The 26,737-nt window shown below is 36.0% G+C and overlaps 1 protein-coding gene across 2 annotated transcripts in view; it reads left to right on the plus strand.

Annotated features, from left to right (window-relative positions):
• The window catches only part of GALNT13 (polypeptide N-acetylgalactosaminyltransferase 13), a 648,808-nt gene that overhangs the window by 570 nt on the left and 621,501 nt on the right, over positions 1–26,737 (plus strand). The gene's annotated exons all lie outside the window — the stretch shown is intronic.

Below are 26,737 nucleotides of genomic sequence, written 5' to 3' on the forward strand. Positions count from 1 at the left end.
CAGGCGTGGAACTTTCTACCGCTGCCCGCCCTCTACCCTGCTCTCTCTGCTCCCCGGCCAAGCTTGGGGGGCGCCGGCCACCCTCTGCGCTCCACTGGCCCTCAGCCCGGGGGAGACATGGCCTTCCAGCCCTAGCAACTTTCTCCCACCAGCTGCGGGCGGTGTGGCTCTGCTGTGCTCGGACGCTTCTACACAGCGAGTTCAACATCGGGGACGCGCTGGGTCTCGGGTGTCGTCCTCGACAGTTACCTTCCTCTCTATTTCTGCCTCCTTTGCGTCTTAGTCTCTACTTGTCCGTGTCTGAGTCAGTTTCTTTCTCTAATTCTTGATCTGGCTTACCGCATCCGCTCCGGGTTTGTCTCTCGTTCTCTCCTCCTGTTTTTCTTGGGATGTTCCCGCGTCTCCGTTACTTTATCTTTTCAGCTTTCTCTCCGTCTTACCTTATTTTTATTTTTATTTTTTCCCTCTCGCTGCCTCTCTTCTCTCATCTCTCCTGCCTGGTCACCTCGAACACCACCAGCTCCCATATTCCGAGACTCCTTGTCCAGGGGAGAACACCCCAGCCCTCCTGGGCACCTCCAGGTACAGAGACCTCCTTTCTCAGAGCCGGAGGAGACTTGGGGATGGAAGCAGAGTGCTCTTGTCTGGGCTGTCGTGAGGGGGCTGAATGAGAGTCGCAAGGGCCGCCTCCCCGCCCCGGGTCCGAGGGCTCTGCACTGCTGCGAACCCGGGCTCACGAAGGCTGCTGTTTGGACAGCATTAGCTGCGCGTGCCCCTCCTCTTACTCCGTTCTTTGCCTAGAATCAGTTGAATTTCCAGGTGGAGAGTCTACATCTCCAGTCTTTACAGGCAGCCACAGGAGGAGACAGTGGGCAGATAAACACAGAAGCTTCGGGATCCAAGGAAATCTAACCTGGAAAGGGTGGGAGCTTTGCTGAGGCAAAGGTGTTGCTGTCTGAGGAGCACTGGGGACTATCTGCCTTCAACTGTCATAACACTCAATCCTTGAGCGGTTTCTTTGGGAGAGAGAGCGGTCACTCTTCCCCGAAATACAGCATAGAGATTTTATTTTCAGGGTTAAAGACACTGACTGCCCCAACCCCTTGAAATTTCGAGTATCCTTGGGGCCCCGGATCTTCAGCTTTATATGAAGACTGCTTTTGCTCACGGTTGCTCCCCCTGCCTGTGTGTGTGTCTGTGTGTGTGTGTGTGTGTGTGTGTGTGTGTGTTTGCGTTCGTGCCCTCTAGTGTTAGAGAAACCTGCTGGTTTGAGAATATTGAAAAGTAAGGTGAACCTATTGGTGACTTACTTTTGATCTCTCCCTTCTCAGGTCGTTCTCCTTGCCTTCACCCATCATGCTTTCCTTTTCTTCATCTTGACTTTTTTGTTGCAGTACTAATCTTTCCTTTGCCCTGATCTCTACAAACTCCTCCTCTCCTGCAGAATTAGAACCTCAATATTGAAACATCATTTGAGTCCTTAAGAGGTGGATAGATTTGGAGAATTTTCATAGCCTAAAGCAGGCTTTCAACATAAGAAAACATTCCATTTTTCTGCATCATTCAGTGCAAACCAGGCTTTCACATCTCTTCCTTATGCCCCTGCCCACCTTCAACTCCATTGAGAATTTCCCCCCGTTGCTCCTCCTTGTTTAAATAAATGCTTTTCATTCACCATTTCTGTGGTGCTCATCCCATCCTAGGGCTTAAACTGGTTGCTTAAGTAGAGGCACTAAGCAATTTTGGGAAGAAGAAAAGAAAGGTTTTCCAAAGGAAACAAAGTGCTTCTGGTATTGATTAATTCTGGATCCCATTGTCCAGAGTGGGGCCAGATGCTATCTCAGATATTTGGCCCCTAGCACAGTGTAGGAAAACTAGTAAATGCTTCCCAGAAACTTACTGGTTAATTGATTAGCATGGAGCTAATCATAGGCTTTGAAGTCACCTAGCTATGCGAATGTCTACATACAAGAAGTTGAATTCTACCTCTTGTTTGCTTGTTTCATTTAGTCTTTTATGAATGGGAATTGAGGACTATCAGTAGGTGAAACATGAATCCTCTGTGTCAACCCATTCGCTGCTTGAATTTGACCTTCTGTGCAATTCTTTAACTTGGCTGATGTTCTTTAATACTCAGTGCAGAATTGAAGAAATGACTTAGAGGCTCTGATGGGTGGCATCTCTCAGTCTTCTTACCTAAAAGTAAACTAGGGCATGACATTTGTGAATGAATACTTTCCAGTTGTTTTCACAAGTAAAAGTTTCTCTTTTTTTAATGTAAAGAACAGATGTATCAGCTTAAAATATTTGGGGCCTATAAATTAATCTGCAAACTGAATCACCATAAATAATTTATAGGTTCCTTTATTGCTTGAAATATATGTGAGAGGTGTGATACTACATGTGTATGAGAATTTGCCAAAGTGCCTGCAAATGTAATGCCTCCTGATACGAGTTTCTGGCAGGAATCCCTGTGCTGCAATATTGTTTTCATGATGCTGTGACAGTCACCTCTTAAAATAGTTGAGGATTTACCATGAATATTGTTCTGGAGCATGTTCAAGGCAATTTTGCTTTTAAAATATTACTTATAAATCAGCTCCTACTCTATCCAGTTTTTCATATTTAAAAATAGCAAAGACATAGTGAAGATGGAAATTCTAATATTGGTTGAGATACATTTTTATCTCTTAATAAGAATATTGAGACATATTTAACTTCTTAAGGATGTACATTACTTTCAGGTTTAAGTTATATCAGAGTGAAATACAATGTTTCCATTTTCCCAACTTGATTTTAAGAAGTGGTAGTTGTACAGGAACATTTCCGTGTAACAGAGATTTTGTAACTTTTTAAAAACTTTGGCACTTTAGGAAGCGGGTGTGAGAACAAGGAATAAATGGATATTTTTATTCTTTCTGGTTAGAAAAATGAAGAAGATATTGGTATTTCTGAATAAAAAGAAAATTATAGAAGATGATTCAGAGTAAAGTATGAATAAAGTCCTGCCATGTGAAATAAATAACAATGCTACATGTGTCGGATAAGTGTTTTTGTGCTTTATGAAAATGAGCAGATCCTATAGTTTTGTCCTTTAATTTGTTTTATTAAGCATCCTATTTTCAAGATGCAGGTCCTGTAATAAGCAACAAATTCTTGATTATGACTTTTAATACATTGCCTCTTGGGGCTTGTGTTGATATCAGTAGTAGAAACATGTAGCCCTCTTAAATCTAATGAGATCTAGCAGGATCACTACTTTGGAGTCTGAGTGACCATATGCCTAATTATCCAAGAATTTTAACTGGCCTTTGTTTTTTTAATCCTTCCTATCATCAGAGTAAACGCATGTGGAACATCAAATCAAGACTTAAATATATATATAAAAGAAGTGGTACAACTACTACTTTTTAAACTTAAGTTGGAAAAATAGAAACATTGTATTTCACTCTGATATAACTTTAACCTGAAAGTAATGGACATTGTTAAAAAGTTAAATGTGTCTCAATATTCTTATCATTAAGAGATCAGAATGTATCTCAACCGATATCAGAATTTCCACCTTCACTATGCCTTTGCTATTTTCAAACACACATATATATACTGAGTCTGACAGTCTGCTTGATGCTATTCATAATATTTCCCATGCCCTGCTACAGACACACCAAGCATGTATCTGCATACATGAATCACATTTAAAGATCCTATACTGTCTGCTTTGATAAACCATTTTAACATTTTAGGTCATTTTAACATTTTAGACTAATATTTACAATTTATATATTAAAGCACATTGTTTAGTTAAGTTTTTCTGCCATTCAGTTACAGGCATACATAGTTTCGGAGAGTCCAGCTTCTCATTGTGAAATTTAGTACTTAGAAAATTCACAGAAATTTGTGAAAATGAATACACACATGAATTTACTAGTAGTTGGTCATCCGTTTGGGGCATTACAAGCAATTATCTTTGGGAACAAAGTATAATAAAATAGATTTTATTTATATGATATTTATTTCTTTTGATTAAGATTTAACCTATGTATATGTTTTCAAGGTAGTATATTTACAATAATATGTTTAATTGGTCTGAGATAGTTATCAAGAAATTATTACAAATGGCTAAAGACATTTATGTGATTAATATGTGTTATAATGTCCCTTTTAAACACAATAGCTAAAATTCATTTTTAGCTATTAGTTTTCCAATTTTATTTATCTTTAATACATTTAGGGCCTATTTAAGCTGAAATTCTTAATTTTTAAAAATTATTGCTACAGGTTATTAATGTAAGAATTAAAGATTTTAAAATTTAAAAAATAAAAAAAAAAAGAAAAGAAAAAAAAAATAAAGTCCTATATGTGGAAAAAAAAAAAAAAGAGAGATTGCTGGCATCTAACTTTCCTCTGAGGACCCAAATCATTCAAATGTCCAAATAATTATAAATCTCGTAAACTATGAGGCTCTTTTTTAATGTTTGTTATGATTGTCCACCGCAATTGACCTGAAACATGATGCAAAATATTGGTTGTTAAACATTGTTCCATCTTAATGGTTAACCCTCCCAACATGGCTTGAGAGGGATGTAGGGGAAGTGGTGATTTTTACCATCATCGTATGAACATATTTGTGATCCGCTATTAGGTGAAAAAATGTAAAACACTGCCCAGATAAATACTCAGGCTTCTTCTTTCCTTTTTTTCTAGAAGTACTTACTATTAAGATAGATGGGAACTCTCCAAGATATACCAGGGTTTCTACCATGATGTAGAATTAATTGGGACTCTATTTAGTACATTAAACTACATTGAATTGTCACTTAAATCTTGTTTAAGATCTTGTAGAGCATTATAAGAAGAGTGTGATTAAACTGTTGTTGGTACTTTGGTGAACAATACATGTGCTGAGTAGCCACTGTAAACAGGAGAATTTCAAAGAGCTTGCACATTCAAAATCATCTAAATTATACCTCAGAGACTGTAGTAAATGTCAACTTAGTCTCTTGCCTAATATTAATTGCCTTGATATTATAAGCACAGTGCCACTTTTTTGTTGTTATAAAATGAATTTTGACATATGAGGACGATTATCTTCTTGTAGACCAGAAGCATAACAATTTATTTAATTTCCTCTTGAGATTTTTATTATATAATTAGTTTCAGATGGAGAAGATGGGATTTATAGGACTATTAAGACCCCCATACAGTACCACCATTAGGCTAATGAAAACAAAATTGAGAACAAATACTTGGAAAAAAAAACATGTAAAGGTGTAGCCATTTTGATTTATTGATGAGGGAGTTAATGATGAAGAGTTACAAAGTGATAAAATAATTGAAATTTATTGGGTACATACTTTGACTTGTATTGTAAGTAAACATCTAACAGCTTGTACTACAGTTTATCCTTGAAATTGTATGAATTATATGTAGTATTTCTATCCCCATTGATAAATGAGGAAGCACATATGCAATATCACACAGCTGATCTGTATTAATATTGGGGGCAGGGATCACATCAGTTATATCTATCTCTGAGGCCAGTGCTCTAACAGTTCTCAAACTGACATTTTCACTAATAAATTAAAAAAAAAATGAGTGTCAACTTCCATGTGGACTTTTTTTTTGCACAATGAGAATAATTTTTAAAAGTCTATATCACTGTCATTTTATAAATGACAACAATTTTGTAAAAGAGTGGACAACAATAAATGGCAGAACTAAATCGCAAAATATAGTCCTTAGAATAAATTTAGTTTCCTGTGCTTTCTACATTACATTTATTTTTCTAATTTAACAAAGACAGGAGAAAATTCATCACAGTCTGGTAATTTATTTCACCACATTCTGTAGCCTGCTATTGGAACACTCCTTAGCCTGAACCACTCAAATATACTACTTACTACCCAGTGTATCCCAAGCACCCATGCAACACAGGCCAGCGTGGGTGTGATACCTATGACTTTGTCCTTATAGATATTCCTTTCTCTTTCTAGTTGCAAGTCTGGGCAATATGATTTGTGTCTAGGAAGGATGCTAGCGATTACCCTAAGCCTCAGTTTACTGCTTCATTTTTTTTTTGAAAGAATTAGAGAATTGGAGGCAATTTGATCTTTTGTGGTAGTTAACCACAAATCATTATCACTAAGACAGTGCCAACCTGTATCCTTGGATAAAGAATGAATGCTGGGCAAAAACAAAAGGAGCATGTCTCAAGAACTTATTCTGTCCTCTTTAACCAGTATGTCCCAGTCTTTAGGGATCAGTTTGATCCCTTCTTTTACATGTTTATTTTCCTTAGTTTTGCTTTAGGTAAGAAAGAAAATTTCAAAGCTAAACTTCTAACTGCTTTTGTAAAACTGACTGATGCTATTATATCCCAAGTTGCTTTGGATAGTGACTATAGTGGCCATCGAAAGGGAAGTGAACGCTAGTGAATTGTGTGGGATATAGTTAAATTGACTTGAGACATTGTTTAATGTCATTGCCAGCAAACCAGTTTGGAAACTGAAATTATCTCAGGTTTTTGTTTGTTTGTTTTAATATAGGTTGTCAGCTTCCACTGATACATATTCTCATTTGCCTGGGATAGATACATAGGGATCTATCTTTATAAACATTTTTCTAGGTAAGTTTGATGTATAAGGTTTCAAGCAACTAAACTACTTCTAGAACACTTTTCAGATTTAATAATTTTTAGTCGATTAAACAAATATAGAAGTTACTATGTCCTGGACTTTATTCAGAGTACTTGACAGATATTAATTCATTTAATCATAACAACCCCTCAAAGTAAGTTTTATTTTATTTAGTACCTCCATTTATAGACAAGGAAATTGAGACACAGATTTTGAACTGTGGTATTGGAAAAGACTCTTGAGAGTCCCTTGGACTGCAAGGAGATCCAACCAGTCCATCCTAAAGGAGATCAGCCCTGGGTGTTCTTTGGAAGGGATGATGCTAAAGCTGAAACTCCAGTACTTTGTCCACCTCATGCGAAGAGCTGACTCATTGTAAAAGACTCTGATGCTGGGAGGGATTGGGGGCAGGAGAAGAAGGGGATGACAGAGGATAAGATGGCTGGATAGTATCACTGACTCGATGGATGTGAGTCTGAGTGAACTCCGGGAGTTGGTGATGGACAGGGAGGCCTGGCGTGCTGCGATTCATGGGGTCGCAAAGAGTCGGACACGACTGAGCGACTGAACTGAACTGAACTGAACTGAAGGTTAAGTGAGTTGCCCAGGGGAAGTTGATGAAAGGTGGAGCATAAACTATGCTATTTTGATGAAACAATTAATGGTCTGCTTTAAGTCACGAAACTTGAAGCAATAGAAATGAAAATGGAACCCAGATTTCTGTGTTTTGTTTCCTGTTTGAATAATTTTTGCCTTTAAAAGTAAAGGAAGAAAATCTGATGAACAAAGTCAAAAACAAAACATGTTTACCCTTTAGAAGTCATAGCACCAGATTAATAAATAAATTTAATTATGAAAGATAATAAATGTGGAAAAACAGTAGTTTTCTTCAAGTAGATTCATTCTTGATATTTCTTAGGTGCAGACCCACCCACGCTCTCCCCACCATCCCTAGCAAAAAAGAAAATGAAAAACAGCAAGAAGTTAACACAGCAATGTAGACAAAAGAATAAAACCTGTAAGTGGGATTTCTATATAGAGATTTCAATCTATAACTTAGATCTGCCTTAGTTAAAATTAAAAATACCTTATTGTCCTGCCATTACTGTTCATAAATTGTTTAGATTACACTAGGAAATATTAATACTTAAAAAAGGATTAGAGAAATCCTGCTGAAAAATCTTGATATTTTTCTTAAATAAGTTTTTTGAAAGCTTTATATAATATAGAGTATCTATACTCATTCGTAATCACTGTTAATTTATAGAGAATTGATGTATTTATCTTTGAGGAGGGGCTCCTTACTTCTGATATTTGGTTGATTTTTAGCAACTTTCTATTATTTATTCTTGTTTAAAGAACTTGCGTAGTATTTAATGAGCTTTCTTTAGTTTTAAAAATATTATTTTAGATGGGTACTTGATTAAGTTGTTATAAATTGTTTAAATTAGATGCTCCAGTAATGAGTCATTCTACCTGCCTGGTTTCTTAAAATGTAAAAATCTACACTTAAAAACAATTCTGTTTTCAGATTCTATAAGTGAAGTGAGAGTTATGAGATTACTGACTGAATTGTAAAACTCACTTCTACAGTCTCCTCTCTTTCTCTCATGGTAGATTCCACCTCTTTTTCTGAATCCTCAAGGCTCATATTTCTTTAATTCTCTTGATAGTTCAGTCTCAAATGGGACTATACATCACTTGTCCTGAAAAATATTAAAAACCAGCCTGTGCCTAATCGTGGTTCAGATTTCACTCATATCCTGTAGATTTTCAGGGTAGCTCTGTCTTTCCTTCTGAAATAAACACTGTTTATCATTTCTCAATATGCTTTTTCTTCTGTATCTTTTCATGGGTCCTCTCTTCCTTCTTCATGATGCTCTTGACTTTAAATTGTCCTTCTTCTGTGGCTTAATACATCCTCATAGAGCAGGGCTGGACTTATCTATTAACTTTTTTTTTTTTTTCCTGTTTTGATTCTATAAAAATGTAAATAAAAAAGCTTCTGTTCATTTCATCACCTAGTCCCTGAGTAGGTAAGAGGCAGACGCTCTAGCTCTTGCATCTATCTGGGTCATTTAGCAGGTGGCTTGGGATGCTAAATTTGCATCTAATTACCTTTGTCTACTTTTAGAATGGTGTGCCTGGGCCCTGTGGTCAGTTGGCAGTATGCAGGCCCTGGCTCCAGGGGAATGCTGTGTTACTTGAGGGGGTGCCAATTTCAGTTGCCATCCAGTTCTCACATTTCTTGGTCAGATTTTCCTTATAAGATTTCCAATATATATTTTATTATTAACTCTAGACTATTGACTTCATGTCAGAAATTCATTGTGATATTAATCGATAGGTTATGATGAACAACTTTTATAATTTATATTCCATGGCTTCTATTCTCTGACTTTGGGATAATGTTTGTCCTATTAGGTAAACCTAGAGCAGGCATTTTGTCACAGATTTTTTTTAAGAGTTTTATTATTGTGTCCTATGTTGAGATGAATTGTAGGTAATTGGATGGTGCAGCTGAATTAACACATTGAATTGCTGGTTATGAGACACTTCATTTGCTGTTGCAGACAACAATAGGCCCATTTTGCTTCTACAATGCACAAATTCTTATTATCTGTATAAAATTCTAATTCTAGTAGAATAACATGTATGCATCATTTCCATTCCTTTTGTGAGGAAAAATAACTTCAACAAATGTAAGATATTTGCCACTATTTCTTTAAATAATTTTGAATTTCAATACATCTTTTCGTTTGAGAATGTTAATCAGTTGCCCACAAAAATGACCCCACAGAATATGAAATCAGGAGTCCCACTTCTACCCTGCATACCCTAAAATGTGTGTAGGTGTGCAGTTTGCATTAATTTTTGTGGAGAGCCTCACTTAAATGATTCTGAACAGCATTGCTGCCATCAGGAGTATGGTGGTATGCAACAGTGTAGTTTTTATGCTTGTTACAAGCATAACAAGAATTGTGCTTGTTCTTGGGTTTTTCTTCATTTTAGGTGTTTTAGGGGCAACTTCTCTAGGGAGGGTGGAGACATATCTTTATCTAAACTTTCTCCTGAAAACTCATTAACTTAAGCATTAAATTAAAGAGTTAAGAAGATATCAAACTGTTATAAGGTGTATGAAGTAAAGCCAGGCAGAGGAAACTGCTGAAGATGTGGGCAAGAGGGTGCTGCTTTGTCTTGAGTAAGGCCCAAAAGGCTTAAGTGCGATACTAGGGCTGAAACAAAGTAATCAACATGTACAGATGGAATGTGGGCATGTGTGCTAAGTCACATCAGTTGTGTCCAACTCTGTGCAACCTCATGGACTGCAGCCTGCCAGGCTTCTCTGTCCATGGGATTCTCCAGGCAAGAGTACTGGAGGGGTTGCCATGCCCTCCTCCAGGGGATCTTCCCGACTCAGGGATTGAACCTGTGTCTCTCATGTCTCTTGCATTGGCAGACAGGTTCTTTACCGCTAGTGCCACCTGGGAAATCCTAAGGTGTTAGTGGCTCAGTTGTGTCCAGCTCTTTCTGACCCCATGAACTGTGGCACATCAGTTGCCTCTCCATGGAATTCTTCAGGCAAGAATACTGGAGTAGGTAGCCATTCCTTTCTCCACTGGATCTTCCTGACCCAGGGATTGAACTCAAGTCTCCTGCATCACAGGCAAATTCGTTACTGTCTGATGGGATAGCTGGCCTTTTCTTCACTAATTCTACTTCCTATGCAAATATCCTTGTTGCAAGTTTTTTTTTCACTTTCCCTCCTAACTATCCTGCTTTACATAGGCTAATGGAGTTATATGAGCTGCTAAGAGACAAGAGGGGCAACTCAGGATAAAGTATCTTACAACTATGGAATAAATTCCCTTTTATTTTGACACATGGGATCTTTAAGCCTAATAATCAAATCCTTCCTTACCCAAAAGCAAAGTCTTGTAAACAGCAAGACCCACTTACGTACAGAAGGTTCAGCCATTTCTGTTCCTTTATGCTTAAATAGAAAGCATCCATCAAGTATCACCAGACATTTAAGAAGTATTTTATGAAAAAATATTAGTAAAAAACTCCAACACAAATGAGACCAAGAAAACTGAAAACCGATGACAATGACATAACCTTGTATGAATAATTAAAAAAATCATAAAGGAGATCAAAAAGTAAAATTTTTGAAGAGATTCTAGAAAATATTACATTCATAAAATGAGAAGATGATAGGGAAGAGACACAATAAATGAACAAGAAAAACTATTGGAAATTAAAGATTTTCAGATCAATAGTTTAAGAGAACATTTTAAATTCAAATACACAAAAACCTCAGCAATGCAAAGGAAATTGACAAAAAGGTAAAAAGAATCACTATGAATCTCCCTGAAGCATGACTTCCTGCTAATTGGAGTTCTGATTATAAGAAAACAAAATATATAGTTAGAACATATTTTAAAAATTAAAATAATCAGTCTCAAGTTTATGAAGGAAGATGATTCGCAACTCTAAATTCCATGTCCAATATCCATTCAAAATATCAATCAAGTGCAAGGGTAGAATTAATATATTTTCAGGCATCTAATGATTAAATATGCTTTCCTCAAATATAATCTTTCTTATAAAATTACTTGAGGTTGAACCCCATCAAAGTATAATTAAGAGAAAGAGAAAGATATGGCATAAAAGCTATGAAGTAGTCCTATAAGGCAAATGATTCATATTACTTTATTCTGATATAGAGTTATGTAAAAGAAGTAGAAAGCTTTGTCTGTTGGGAGGCTCTAGGATAAAGGGGGATATTATGCAACCTTTAAAGTCCAAGAAATATTTGAGAAGACAAAGAAAAATAGCATAAAAATGAAAAAAAGAAGTGTAAACCCCATCCAAGAAGAACCAAAGTATATGGTAGAAAGGAAAGTAACCATAGAACTCTAGTTGGCACTGAAATGAATAATATTTTATATTACTTAAAAGTGTTTTTTTAATGGATTTTCAATTTTCAGTATCAATGTTTAGCTAAAAAGTGGAAGAGAATCATAATTAGAGACAGAATGCAAATATTAGCAATGGCATTGCTACAGTAAACATACAGATGGAAGAGGTTGGGAAGTAGGTATGATGCTTGGAGAAAACAGAAAGAAAGGACAGAAATTGGAAGAGTAGCATATTACAAAATAGGTGTCAAGAGATGGTACCTACAGTTGATGCAAGTTAGAAGTGTTGATACATTCCTTAAAATTAAAAAAAAACAAAGGAATAATAAGAATATTAATAAGAATAATATAGAGAAACATGGAGAGTGGTATGTGAGATAATTTAGATAATGTCTAAAATACTTTGGGTCCATTTGTTTTGTCAAAATATGCTTTAATTTTTTTTTTTAATGTGGTTGCTTTTGATGCATCTCTACTCTCCAGATTTTCGCAGATACCAATCACTCTCTGTTAAATCACCTTGATCTGTAAAGACATTTGAATTTAACCATTTTGTTTTAGAACTAATACATAATTAAAGGTGATTCTCTCTGGGGAGAGGAATAGTTTGGAGTTAAGGGAGGGGACTCCAAGCTATAAAGTAGTATAAATACTTGGAAATTTTATTATTAAACACAGTATCAGTCATCCCTTACAGTATTATAAAAATTAAGGGACTAAGAGGAGAGAATTGGATTCTGGTCATGGTAAAACCCTTAATAAATTCTGTAGCATGTCATTTTAAATTCTTTGGATCTCAGTTTTCTTATCCTTGAAATGATGCAACTGGTAATACAAAAACAAAAAGCATGATATGACTCTATTCTAGTGTTTATTTATTTTCCAAACGTAGGCCTATCATTTTTTTCGAAAATGAAAAGAACTATATGTTTTCTAGGTCTTATTTTCTTATAATTAAAATCAAACTTATTTTTTGTGCTGTAAAAATGCAAAGCATTACCAAATGATTCTCCAGAAAATCCTATTTCCATTCCACCTCTGTTTTCCTAAACATTTAATAGCTAGCACTCAATAATAATTCTAAATAACATTTTGTAGTGGTTTCCAGACAGAGATAGTAAATTTTATAGTCCTCTGTGTTATTAAATTGTACCAGTTACTCTGATTACCTGATGTGTCTGCAGATTCACAGAGGAATTGAGAGATGAAGGATGGCTGTTTCAACATTACACAGATGTGAGAATATTGCCATCTTAGATTGGCAGCTGCTCTGGAAGTTCTCATTGCTTCTTATTTGGGCTAACACTTTAATTTTGTAGCTAATCAGAAATAGTTGCTTTAAAGATGCTAGCTATTCCTAATGAATGTGAGAACACAGATGGGTCCCATAAGAAATGTCTAACCTGCTGATTGTTAGAAGATTTCTCTGTGTGTATGCTTTAGCATCTTTTAACTGTGAACATTCAACAAACCAAAGGAAAATTGTAATAACTTTCTATAGATAGATAGAAATAAAGAGATTGGCAGAAAGAGAGATAGAGACCAGAGGCAGGCAGAGAGAGAAGAAGAGAAATAAGGAGGAATGAAGTTTCTGGTCTCTCCATATGCCCCCACTCGGCAGTTTGGGTCTTGTATAACGTAAAAAATAGTGAAAACTGAGAATACAAATTACATATTAATTAATGTATACAATCTAGTATTTTTATGATATGGAAGGCTAGGAGATTCTGAAGTGAGAAAAAACAGGTCAACAGTGAGGCATTCTTTAAAGCTGTGAGGGTCTGGTTTCTGTTGACAGGTTGTAATTATAACCCCTTGGGTCACCTCCTTTCACCTTTTTCTGAGTGATCTGGCTTTTGGACAGTGACTGGGGGAAGTGAAGAGGATGCTTTGTCCCTTTATCTTACCTGGTTTGATGAATCGAAGGTCTATTAAATTTCCTTTTAAAGGTGGAGTTCTTGACAATGAGTTTGAGCAAGCTCCAGGAGTTGGTGATGGACAGGGAAGCCTGGCGTGCTGCAGTTCACGGAGTCACAAAGAGTCGGACATGGCTGAGAAACTGAACTGAACCAAACTCTTGGCAATTAATTATAACCTTTAGCATATGAATCATAGCTTAATTCTAAAGTAAGAAAAATTGCCGAGATTCGAGTTTGCAAGAGGCAGTGGAACATGTTTGTGTTAAAGCTACAAGTTTAAGACTGTGGTACCTGCATAAATGTAGTTCAGAAATTTTGAACTATCCAGTTGCTTAAGCAGGTTGACAAAGCACAGTTAGATAGCTTCTGTGGGATTTAAGTATTCATCTTTAAAATGCAAGTGACAGCGATTGTGGCTAACACTAATACAACCCGGGTTTCTAATTGGTTATAAGGATTTCTTTTAGGGGCTTTATGTAATATTGGCACTTTCAATTCTCACAGTTCTAAGAACCAGATGTTTATTTTCATCTGCCTAATAATTATAACTGCTTTCATGGGTTGAGGTGATTATGCATGTAATGTACTGATTACTGTCCCAGGCACTTAGGAAGTGCTTAACAAGTGCTAGCTGTGATTAGTATATCTCCCCTTCTAGGGTCCTCTACTGGCATATACTATGTCAGGTGCCTAGAAATCTGATCTGCTTAACTGATTTCCAAGATAATATTCTGAGACCTGCAAGAGTTATTGTGAAGAGTAACTATAAAATCAGATCCCAGGAGGCAATAAATAAATAGCAGTTAAAGATAAGATTGAAGCCAAGCAAAATAGAAACCCAGTAAAACTGTTTTAGTGAAATATTTAGAAATCTTATTTAAGAGAGAATTGAAGGTAAATGAAGGCAGGAAAAGGAATATCATATCATGATGAATTGATCATAATATTATACAAATTGTATCCAGTACTAAACCCTGAAATGCTGCTTTGCAGAAAGTGCATCTAGCTTAGAAAAAGGGGGGTAAGCTTTTATTCCTTTTAACTTTATTTGGAAAATTTTAGCTTCACTGCTGATTTTTGTGAGGTGTTCTTGGCTAAGTTGAGCAGTCATCTTCCATTTTCCCCGTAGTTTTTTGATCAACTTTGACTGTATCAGTTTGTCTTGGCTGATTCTTAGAGAAATTGAAAGATGAGTGCTTTTTCTCTGTGTGAATATGAAAAATAGTAACCATTTTAAAACACATTACTATTCTGGCCTTAGTCCTTTGAGTGAAAAAGATGAAACATTATTGTTACATTTTTGTTCTTTAGTGACACAGACTTCAAGTATGTTGTGTCTTATTATAATGATTTTTTCTAAATGCTTAATCGAAGATTCTCCATTATTTTATGTAGAAAGACACATAATTTTAGATAACAAATTGTAACTGATTTCTCATTTAGAAATATTTGAGTTCCAATTCTCTTGTCTTATCATATGAGAATAATATGTTGTTTTCAACACTGAGTTTGTCAATTCCTTCACAATAATTTGTACAAATGATAATTATACCTAAATTAATAAACTGCTGGCAGTAATCTAATGATGCATCATGCTGTTTCTGTCTTATTTCTGAACCATTTGCAGTCTATTGAAATGTACCAGGACTAATTGTTTAATGTGACCTGTAACGTCCTCAACCCCAGAAGTATGCTCAGTAAGATGGAATATTTATTTTTTAAAAATGATGAAGGAAAAGCTTATGTTATGTTTAGTAAGAGTTTATTATATAAGAAATGGTTATATAGGTTACTAAATAGCAAACGTGTTTTATTTGTGTTTGAAAATCTTTTTCATATTAGAAACAATGAAGTTAAATGAGCTTTTACTACTTTTCCTGTTGTGATCCAAACAATTTTCTAGAGCTGCCTAAAATACTGTGGGGTTGTCAGTTTACATTTGCTTAGTCTTCCTGTTGCCTTCCTTCCTGAAGTTTTGTGTTTGAATATATTTTACAAGTGATTAAAAAGAAAAGTTTAGCTGAAATTTCAACAACTTTTAAGGAATTTCTCTGTGAGAAATAATTAAAATCAAGTAATAATTCCTGCTGTGTCTGGGAATCATGCATGAGGTTAACTCTTTTCAACCAAGGTTGCATTAAGTCACAGACAGACAATTGATTTTCTTGTATTGTTGCATCTATCTGCCAAAATATTACACCACTCATACTTTGTAGTATGATAGTCCACTGATAACTACCCTTGAAAATTCACTTATGAATAGTTTTCATTTTATTTAACAATGATTTGGGAGTTAGTACTCATAGAAAATATGCACTATCATTATAAATAAAAAATCAAGATGCAGAAATATTTAAAAATATGATTTTGCAGTACATTTTTTGTAGTTTTTTTTTTTTTTCAATTAGAGGATGATTACTTTACAATACTGTGATTGTTTCTGCAATACATCAACATGAATTGGTATTACGTATACGTATGTCCCCTCCCTCTTGAACCCTCCTCTTACCTCCCTCCCCACTGACTAATACTAAATCAAAGATATACTGTTTCCTTTCAGAGGACAGGACTGATGCCCACAAAATAACGTGTATACATGTGTATATGCATGCACGTGTTCCCCAAAGGGTTTCTACTGAAAGCTGAGTTTTTATTTTTATGTGTTTCCTAGGTATTTCTCTATTTTTTAATGGGAGAAGACTCTTGAGAGTCCCTTGGACTGCAAGGAGATCCAACCTGTCAATCCTAAAGGAAATCAGTCCTGAATATTCATTGGTAGGACTGATGCTGAAGCTGAAACTCCAATATTTTGGTTACCTGATGAGAAAAACTGACTCATTAGAAAAGACCCTGATGCTGGGAAAGATCGAAGGTGGGAGGAGAAGGGGCCAACAGAGGATGAGATGGTTTGATGGCATCACTGATCCAATGGACATGAGTTTGAGTAGGCTCCAGGAGTTGGTGATGGACAGGGAAGCCTGGCGTGCTACAGTCCATGGTGTCACAAAGAGTCAGACATGACTGAGTGACTGAACTGATGGTTGATTTAGTGGCTTCCCAGGTGGTGCTAGTGGTAAAGAACCTGATTGCCAATACAGGTAGATGTAACAGATGGAGGTTTGACCCCTGGGTCTCGAAGATCCCCTGGAGGAGTGCAGATATACAGATATGTACAGCAACCTACTCCAGTATTCTTGTTCCTCACGGTCAGAGGAGCCTGGTGGGCTGCAGTCCGGTGGGTCACACAGGGTAGGACATAACTGAGCAAGTAAGCACTGGAGTACTAACATGGTTGGTTTATAATATTGTGTTAGTTTAAGGTATTACAGCAAAGTGATTTAGTTATACTTACATATATATGTCTACACATACTATTTTTCAGATTCTTTTCCATTGTAGGTTATTATACGATATTGAATATAATTCCTTGTGCTATACAGTAAGTCATTGCTTACTATGCAGTAGTGTGTATCTGTTATATAGCAGTGTATATCTGTTAATCCCAAACTCCTACTTCACCCCTCTCCACTCTTCCCCGGGCTTCTCTGGTGGCTCAGCTGGTAAAGAATCCGCCTGCAGTGTGGGAAACCTGGGTTTGATCCCTGGGTTGGGAAGTTCCCCTGGAGAAGAGAAAGGCTATACACTCCAGTATTCTGGCCTGGAGAATTCAATGGACTGTATCATCCATGGGGTTGCAAAGAGTCGGACACGACTGAGCAACTTTCACTCACACCCTTCCCCTCTGGTAACGATGTTTGCTTTCTATGTCAGGTTCTGTTTGTTTTGTAAATAAGTTCATTTGTATCACTTTTTTATATTCCATATGAATATAAGTGAGATCATATAATACTTGTTTTTTTCTGTAAGGCTGACTTTACTTAGTATGATAATCTCTGGATATATCTATGCTGCTGCAAATGGCAATATTTCATTCCTTTTTTATGCCCAAGTAATATTCCAGTGTGTTTATCTACCACGTTATCTTTATTTATTCCTTTCCTAATGGACATTTAGGTTGCTTCCATGTCTTGGCTATTTTGTAAACAGTGCTGCTATGCACACGGGGTGTATATATCTTTTCCAATTAAAGTTTTCATATTTTCTGGATAATACCCTAGAGTGGGAATGCTGGATCATATGGTAACTCTAGTTTTGGTTTTATAAGGAAACTCCATACTGTTTTCCACAGTGACTGCACCAATTAACAATCCCATCAACAGTATTGGAGGGTTCCCTTTTGTTCACACCTTCTCCAGCATTTATTATTTGTAGACTCTTTGATGGTGGCCATCCTGACAAGTGTGAAGTGGTACCTCATTGTAGTTTTGATTTTCATTTCTCTAACACTTAGTGATGTTGAACATCTTTTCATGTGCCTGTTGGCCATCTGTATGCTTTCTTTGGAGAAATGACTATTTAGTCTCCTGCTCATTTTTTGATTGGTTTGTTTTTTTGTTTGCTCTTGAGCTATATGAATAGTTTATTTATTTTGGAAATTAAGCAATCATCAGCAGCACCATTTGCAAATATTTTCTCCAATTCCATAGATTGTCTTTTCACTTTGTTTATGATTTCCTTTGCTATACAAAAGGTTATAAGTTTGATTAGGTTCCATTTGTTTATTTTTGTTTTTATTTCTTTTGCCTTGGTAGAATGATCTAAGAAAATATTGCTGTGATTTATGTCAGAGAATAGTTTGCCTGTGTTCTATCTAGGATGTGTATGTTGTCATGTGTTATATTTAAGTCTTCAAGCCACTTTGAGTTTATTTTTGCATATTGTGTGAGGAAGTGCTCTAACTGCATTGATTTACATGATTTACATTGATTTACACATGATTTACATGTTGCTGTACAGTTTTCTTCTGGGTATTTTTAAGCATGAATCTTCACAATCTCTTGGGTATTGCTCAAATTACTTCTTTTATGATAATGCAGATTTATTCTTGACTTTGAGTTGTTTTATTAACTTTCAAGTCATTTTGACCATTTGTTGGACCATATTAAGTTTTGGTTCAGCTTTTTTTGATGTCCCTATCTAAAACCTTATCTTCAGTATAACTTTCTTTTCAGACTTAATTTAATGGTTTTGGGTTTTTAGCCAACCTTCAATTTATTAGAAATTTTATGAATTCCTATCTTTTTGCTGATTCCCATAGATAGACCTCCCTTTGCAGAGCCAAGTATGTTTATCAAAATGGCCTGACACCAACACCATCAGCTCTTCATATACCCTTTCACTGTTCTCGCTCCTCTTCACAGTAATACCACTAAAGCTCCACCATTTAGTCATTTTTAGCTGCTTTACTTTTTGTCCTCTATTTTAATAGTATATGTATTTGCTACTTGCCAAAGAAAAAATATTATGTGATTTTAATCATTTTATGCATCTGTGTTTTATTTAAGTGAAAATGAAACTCCCTAGTTCTGTCCATCTTTGCAAGCCCATGGGCTATACAGTCCGTGGAATTCTCCAGGCCAGTACTTGAGTGGATAGCCATTCCTTCTCCAAGGGATCTTCCCAACTCAGGGATTGAACCCAGGTCTCCTGCATTGCAAACAAATTCTCTACCAGCTGAGCTACCAGGGAAGCCCAAGAATACTGGAGTGGGTAGCCTATACTTTCTACACCGGATCTTCCCAACCAAGCAATTGAACCGGTGTCTCCTGCATTGCAGGCAGCTTCTTTACCAGCTGAACTACCAGGGAAGCCCTTCTAAATAGCCATGTACTTTTAATTTACCAAAGGACTACATCTCACAATAACTTGATGTATAAAGTTGTGGGCCAGCAAAATATTACCACATTTTAATACAGAAGCATACTTCCTTGGTGTGTGAAGTGATTCCTACTTAAGTAGTCAATATATATAATCAGTTAATAAATAGGGCTAGTGGTTTGGGGATCTACTTGGTTTAAGGCACTATGTAAATGCAAGACCAGCGACATGTACACATTGGTATATCTAAAACTGAAAACCATCAGGGACCTACTGTTTAACACAGGAAAGTCTGCTCAATGTTACGTAGCAACCTGGATGGAAGAGGAGTTTGGGGAAGAATTGATACATGTATATGTATGGTTGCATTGCTCTCTTGTGCACCTAAAACTGTCACAGCATTGTTAATTGGTTATACTTTAGTATAAAATAAAAAGATAAGACCAAAAAAAAAAAAAACCCCAAATAAATAAATACAAGATCAGGTGCTTCCAAAGTTTTGTTAACAGACACATACTTACAAATGAGTTTTTAGCAGTGGGTTCATGTAAAACCCTGGGGGTCCATGTGTTGAGAGCCCTTTTTCTTTTGTCTGCCCTACTTCTTTCTTTCTGTTGTGTCTCTGCCTTACTGAAGTCTCATACTATTAAAGAGAGGATTTTTCTCATTCCTGCTTCTGGGGATTATACCTCATTCAAAATGAACAACATCTGCAAACTTGAGCTACATATTTTCATAAGGCTAAGCCATTCTGTCAAAAAAAAGGGCCTCTTATGCCATGAAAAATATAAATGTCATCTTTCTATATGAACAATATTACAAATTTATGAATAAGAAGCATATCTCTACATGTAATCCTGTAGAGTTTTTACTTTTTATTCCCTGTGTCTTTCAGCAAATTCATCCACACTGTGTTATTTGTGGCTGTATTCTACAGGAAAATGTGTGCCTTTACCATTGTGCAGGGGCTTCAAGGACAGTGAGATTCTTCAGTGTCTAAAGTTCTTATCTGATGATATGCTTGGCTGATTGCCATCAAGCAAGCCATTCAGAGGACTTTAAGAATTCAGATTTCACACAGCATGCGCCAGTCTCAGGGGTAAAATTGAAACGTCTTCACGTGTTACTCTCTCAGTATAGGTTCACACCTTCAAGTCATTAGAAACTTCATGAATGCCTACCTTTTTGAAAGGTAGGTCCACATATAGGTCCACCCACAAATAGATCTCTCTAGTCAGGGCCACGTGGCCCAGTACCAACACCAACAACAGCACGAAGGAAGGAAGGAAAGAAAAGGAACTCGTGTCTAGATTGATGCTGTGTTGTGGCTGACCTCTTCCTCCCTTCAAGCAGCTGCAGTCCTGTGGCTTGTTGCGCCTCAGACTTCTTGTGTGACCTTGGCTTACAGTGGTGTCCAGTCTGAACACGGTAAAAATTTCCATTTTCCTCCCAGCTGGTTTCAGGTGTGAGATCATGTCACTGAAACTTACCCTCTGACATTCGGCTCCATTTCTCCTTGAAATGGAACTGATCGAGGAGTTGTCCTGCTCATTTTTGATACTCATGAAGCATTTGATATAAATACATTTTTGTCGGTTTCTGCAGTTTAATAAATCCTTTCTTTTTTCTTCCCAAATTGTAGATGTATATCTACATCCATCTGTCTTTAAAAGATTATAAATCCACGAAGGCAGTCCAACATGGTTCTCTTTATGCTGTACCTAGCAAAGTGTCCTACACAATTAAGTCTTTCCTACACACATTAATTAGATTGCACATGTACAGATAGGTCCCCTAGGCCTTCCAAAGCCAGAGACGCTACTTTGGAAAATGATGCAGGCCAAAAAGGATTTAGGTCAGTCAAATTTTTATCTGGCTCTCCCAGAAGGATAGTTGAAAATGCCTTTCTGCTGTGCTCTATTAATCTCTTCCTTGTGATTTTTTTCCTTCTCACATTCCATTGTCAGCTCATCAGAGATTGTGGATTTCCTGTACTTCTTATCAAGCTCATTGGGTATTTGAAATGGCAATGTCTTTGTGATATTCACCAGAGTGGCCCAAGAGTTCTTCCACTTCTGTCATTAAAAAAAGAAAAAAGGAAAAAGAAAAAAAATTTATCTGCAATGTGTTCCCTTTGCAAGGGGCATAAGTCACAGAGTTTACTGTTAGCCCACCCTCCCTCAGCTGAGGCTCTGCCTAATCTAAACCCCAAACTGACAAGTTTCTTTAAAATAAATTTATTCCACATTGTGTAGTCCATTTGGAGAAGGCAATGGCATGCCACTCCAGTACTCTTGCCTGGAAAATCCCATGGATGGAGGAGCCTGGTGGGCTGCAGTCCATGGGGTCACTAAGAGTCAGACACGACTGAGCGACTTCACTTTCACTTTTCACTTTCATGCACTGGAGAAGGAAATGGCAACCGACTCCAGTGTTCTTGCCTGGAGAATCCCAGGGACGGGGGAGCCTGGTGGGCTGCCGTCTAAGGGGTCGCACAGAGTCGGACACGACTGAAGTGACTTAGCAGTAGCAGCAGCGGTGCAGTCCATTACCTACTCCACATTGTTGATGGAGGGATCTCACTAAAAATAGTTCTGGGTATGTAACTCCTGGGTATAAAAACCTTTGAAAGCCTTACAGGTTAAATTTCAAAATTTTCAGCATGTCATTCAAGACCCTTTATAGAAATCTATCCCAGTGAGCTCACTTCTCATTTATTACCCTCTCTGGATCTATTTTAAGAATTCACTGTATTACTTCATTACCTAGGCATGGTATGGATATCTATGACTATTTCTTTGCTTGTTCTGTTTTGTAGCCTTGAAATACCTATCTTTTCATTTCAAGGATGAGCTTAAGTTCTTCCTCTTTTTAAAGGATTTTCCCAAATCTCCAAGGCAGAAGTTTTATATTCCTTTTTCCCATTTCCATAGTACTTTGTTTCTATTGCTGTTGCTAACTTACACCATGTTATCTTAGTTGTATCCTCCTCTGTCTCCCACTTTAAATTATAATCTTTTTCACAGTGGAGGCATCACATTCCTCTTTGTTCCCTGGATGCTTACCAAAGTCCATAATATAGCTAGTTATTCAATAAATGTCCTGAAAAATTGTTAAAGATTGATTCAGTAGGATAAAGGGCTGTGAATTAAATGATACTCTATTGAATGAATCTTTGTGACACTTCTCATTTGTTTCTAGAATATGATAAGGATATAAAATATTAGCTAGTCCAAATATATATATATATATAATATAGTGCAAAGTTAATCACTGCAAATTTATCAAAAGAGTAGATTTAAAAGGGTATTTTAAAAACTTTTAATTCCAGCAATCAGTAGAACTTGGTCTTTTCCAGCATTTCTGGAGAATGAACCTTCAACTTCTTCTTTCATTCTTCATTTGGCCCTTTTTTGGGAAGCCCATTCTGTTTTGTCATTCTTTACGGTAAGGCATTTTCCTTATTCTGAGCTTAAATTTGATTCCTTGTGATTTTTCTCATTGGTCTTACTGGTCTTCCTTCTGCTTTGGTGGAACACAGAAAGCAAATTTAAACTGTTTTCCACACTGCCAGTTCTTCACATAAACAGCATTCAGATTTATGCTGTATGTTCAGTTTTACAGGTTGAGTGGCTCTAAATCACACTGTGTGTGTGTATGTGCATATAAATACATATACATATATACACGTTTCATATATGTAATTGACTCCTGTGTTAGTGCACAACCATCCAGGAAACTATGGAAAATCATTTTAACTGGATATACGATAACTTTCATAGATGGATGTAGAGATAGAGACGGAAAAGTAGATTACCATATAAACAATTCACATTCTGGTCAATATGTGTTTATATACATATATGCAATTTTAGATTTTACATAGATAAAATGTGCTAGATATTACATTATACTTCTAGATTTTGAATTCCAAGATAATCATATTTTTTGGTTATTTTATCACCATGCAAGAAATTATCCAGAAATTTAGTGGTTTAAAAAAAGCCACCGTAATCTCTCATAGTTCTGTGGGTTAATGGGGCTCAGCTGGGAGATCCTCACTTGGGATCTCTCCTGTAGCTGCCATCAAGTGGTGTCTGGGACTGGAGTCATCTAAAAGCTGAATGGAGGGGATGCCCATATGTGAGTATCCTTTACTCACATGTCCTATGCTCCTCAGCATGGCTGCCCTTTCCAGCAGAGTGACCTGAAAGTTTTCCATGGCCAGTGTGCCAGGAGGCAGAAGACAGAAGAGGCTAGGCCAGTTAAGAGTTACTCCTGGACTGGTACCCTGTTGCTTCCAACATAGCCTCTTGGTCATAGAAGTCCTAGCCTCTGCTCAGATTCCAGGAGGGAAAGAAAGAAATCCATCTTTTGATAAATGTCAAGGTCACGTTGCAGAAGTCCATGCAGGATGGTCATCTTTGGAAGATCCAACCTGCCACACCCTGTGTTTAGAAGATATAGTGAAGTTAAAGATGCACTTTCAATCAGTTTTTATTGTCAGAAGAAGTAAATACAAATGAGGTACATTTAAACAATGGTGTGAAACTTGAAGAAAGCATCAAAATTGACCATAAAACATAATAGAAAGCTAACTCACATCTTCTACCTAAAGTTCATCACATATTTACACCACGCTTCTAATTGAATCTCATGATTTGAAAGATCTCAGTTCTAATTTTAGGCTCAAAACAATCTTCACTTAAAAAAAAGAAATAACTAGTATCAGATAACTAGAGTATTTAATCTTTAATTTCTGGAAATTCATCTCTGGTATATAATCTCTTCTGCTACTGTTAGAACAATTTAGTTACTTGGAATCTAACTCTAAAAATAATCCTTCATACAATGAAACAAAACTAAACTACTAGATATTTCCTTTTATGAAATATAGATTTTTTTATTTGAGCCATTTTAAATATTTTTGATATCCTAAATGTTAACTCTTTCTATTCCTCTCCTCTGATTTCCTTTGAATTTTTCTTCATTTTAATTTTTCTTGACATAGGAACCATAATATATTCTATTAATAATTTATCCTGGTCAAATAATCATTAAGCCCATGACAGAGAAACAAGCCATATTTACAATAGAAAGTGTGCAAGGCTTTGGTTTAGGGCTCTTAAGGGCCAATGAAAATGGGGAGACAGAGAGAGAGAACACATTAGAGAAGACTTGAGAAGTTATAGATCAATCAGCTTGCTTTGATATCTAGGAAAATAGGGGGATAAATCAAAGAGACATTTGATTTTTCATACACCTCAAAGAGCAGAACAAATGTGGGTAACAACCAACATTGCTTTGGAAGTATTAAATCACTGTGAGTTCATCTAATTTTATTCTCTGACATCATGACAGGGCTTAAAATATGAAGGCAAACAAAAGAATTCATATATCTTCACTTCGGCAAGGTTTAATTTTTATCTCATATGATGTTCTCATCAGCCAGTTAAGAAAATTCAGTCTTGGGTAAAGGAAGGCATGGTTTGTTTTGGGTCATTGAATCAGTGACCTGCCAGGGCAGACGAGTTGAAACTCTTGAGGGGGTTGATTAGATGTTTATAATGAAAAATATTTGTATGAATCTCCAGAACTTAATAATATAAAATATGAAGTCTATGGACTAGGAAAGTTAAATCTAAAGCTAAATCTGTGTGAATTTGCAAGAATACAAAGTATAGATAGGAAGAAAAGTGGCTGAAGTATCTTGAAGTTTGATGAAAAATTCCAATTAAAGTGCCACTTAACATGCTAATATCTAACCTAGTAAAAATGTAAATGGTAATATCTAGGCATAATGACACACTGTTGCTATAAATTAAAAATGAGACTGGGTAGAGGGCTTGGATTATCCAGAGGGGTCTGTAGCGTTTCCTGTCTTTGCTTGCATCACTTGTCATGTAGTAATCAATCCTCTGGTATGTTTTCAGTTACAAGACTGTAACACATTTTCATCTGTCTTCTTTAGGTCCTGTAGAATTTTTGACTCTTTGCAAGAAAATAGGAAGTGTTAATTTCTCCAAAAAAAAAAAAAAAGCTATTTTACTAAAGTTGCTCTCTTTCTATGCTTTTCCATTTAAACAGTTTTATTTCAATGTCATATTTTTGGATAACCTCTTTGACGATATTTTAAAAGGTAAACTCCACATTTGTAACAACAAGAATGCATAAAACTCAATTCAGGACATGATAATATGAAGACCTAGGGCCAAATCAGGCAGCAAACACTAGGTCATGGCTGCAAATGGATGCAGTGACTGTAAAAATATAAACTGGTTGTGGGGTTGCACAAATATGAACACAAATATGAAAATTGTGTACATCTGTGTTAATAAGATACAGTTTAGCAAATTTTAAAAACCTCATGCTATTTGATCCAGGAGTTTCCTTCTGGATATTTTATCCTGAGGAAACAATCTTGCTGTGGCAGAAGATATATTCAGAAGGAACTTTACAGTGGTTTTATTTTTTGGTAGCTGATGTTTGATAACAAGTTATAGATCTTTAAATGATGGCATGTATGGGATGCCAGTCAGTAAAATTATTTTGCATTATAATGATAAACATAATATTGAAGAAAAAAAGGAAAAATAACCTAATTATGAAAGAATTTATGTTGCATAATTCTTTAAATAATGGTTTGTAAATAAAAATAGTAAATATATTGTTTGAAATTAAATATGTTGTTTTAAGAATTAAGGGAGATTTTTATTTATGTTTCCTTTTTTTTGGAATTTGAAAAATGGAAGTTGATAATTCTGATTAAGGAAAAATAGCTATATAAGGAAAAAAACCACTGATGACCTTTAAGGACTGTTTGATAATCTTTTTTAATTGCTGATAAATTTTATTTATGAATGTCACTTCATTATTTAACTTTACATTGCTGTATTCATAGACTATAGTATTATTTGTATGGTTTATTTAAAAGCCCAAAGCTAGATTCCATATTTGCTTCCATTCTCTTTTATTTTATGGATTTAATATGCTTATTTAAATATGTTATTAAAATATAACATCTTTGATTTAAATATATGCATATTAATGTATAAATTATACACACACATATATAAAATAGAGAAGACTGTACATTTTATACTATATATATATGTATCAGTTCTCTTCAGTTCAGGCGCTCAGTCATGTCCGACTCTTTCCAACACCATGGCCTGCACGTCAGGCTTCCCTGTCCATCACCAACTCCCAGAGCTTGTTCAAACTCATGTCCATCGCATTGGTGATACCATCCAACCATCTCATCTCATATATATATGGAGTTTTGTTATTTCAGTTGTCCAAGATCATTGAACAATGATGCTGATTTGTTTTTTAACTTCTTAATGTTTTTCTTGATTTGAAACACTTCACTGATTATCTCTTTGGCTATTTTTCTGTGATTCCAGAATATCTCAATGAAAGCAAGAGATTTATTTATTTCTACCTATATTCTCTAATTTACAATTTTGGTATAGCTTCAAACATTCAGAGAATTTGTAAGTATTATACTTAAGAACCCTGATTACTCTCTATCCAGATTTGT

This window comes from Capra hircus, chromosome 2 (assembly GCF_001704415.2).
Source record: "Capra hircus breed San Clemente chromosome 2, ASM170441v1, whole genome shotgun sequence".
Classification (NCBI taxonomy): Eukaryota; Metazoa; Chordata; class Mammalia; order Artiodactyla; family Bovidae; genus Capra; species Capra hircus.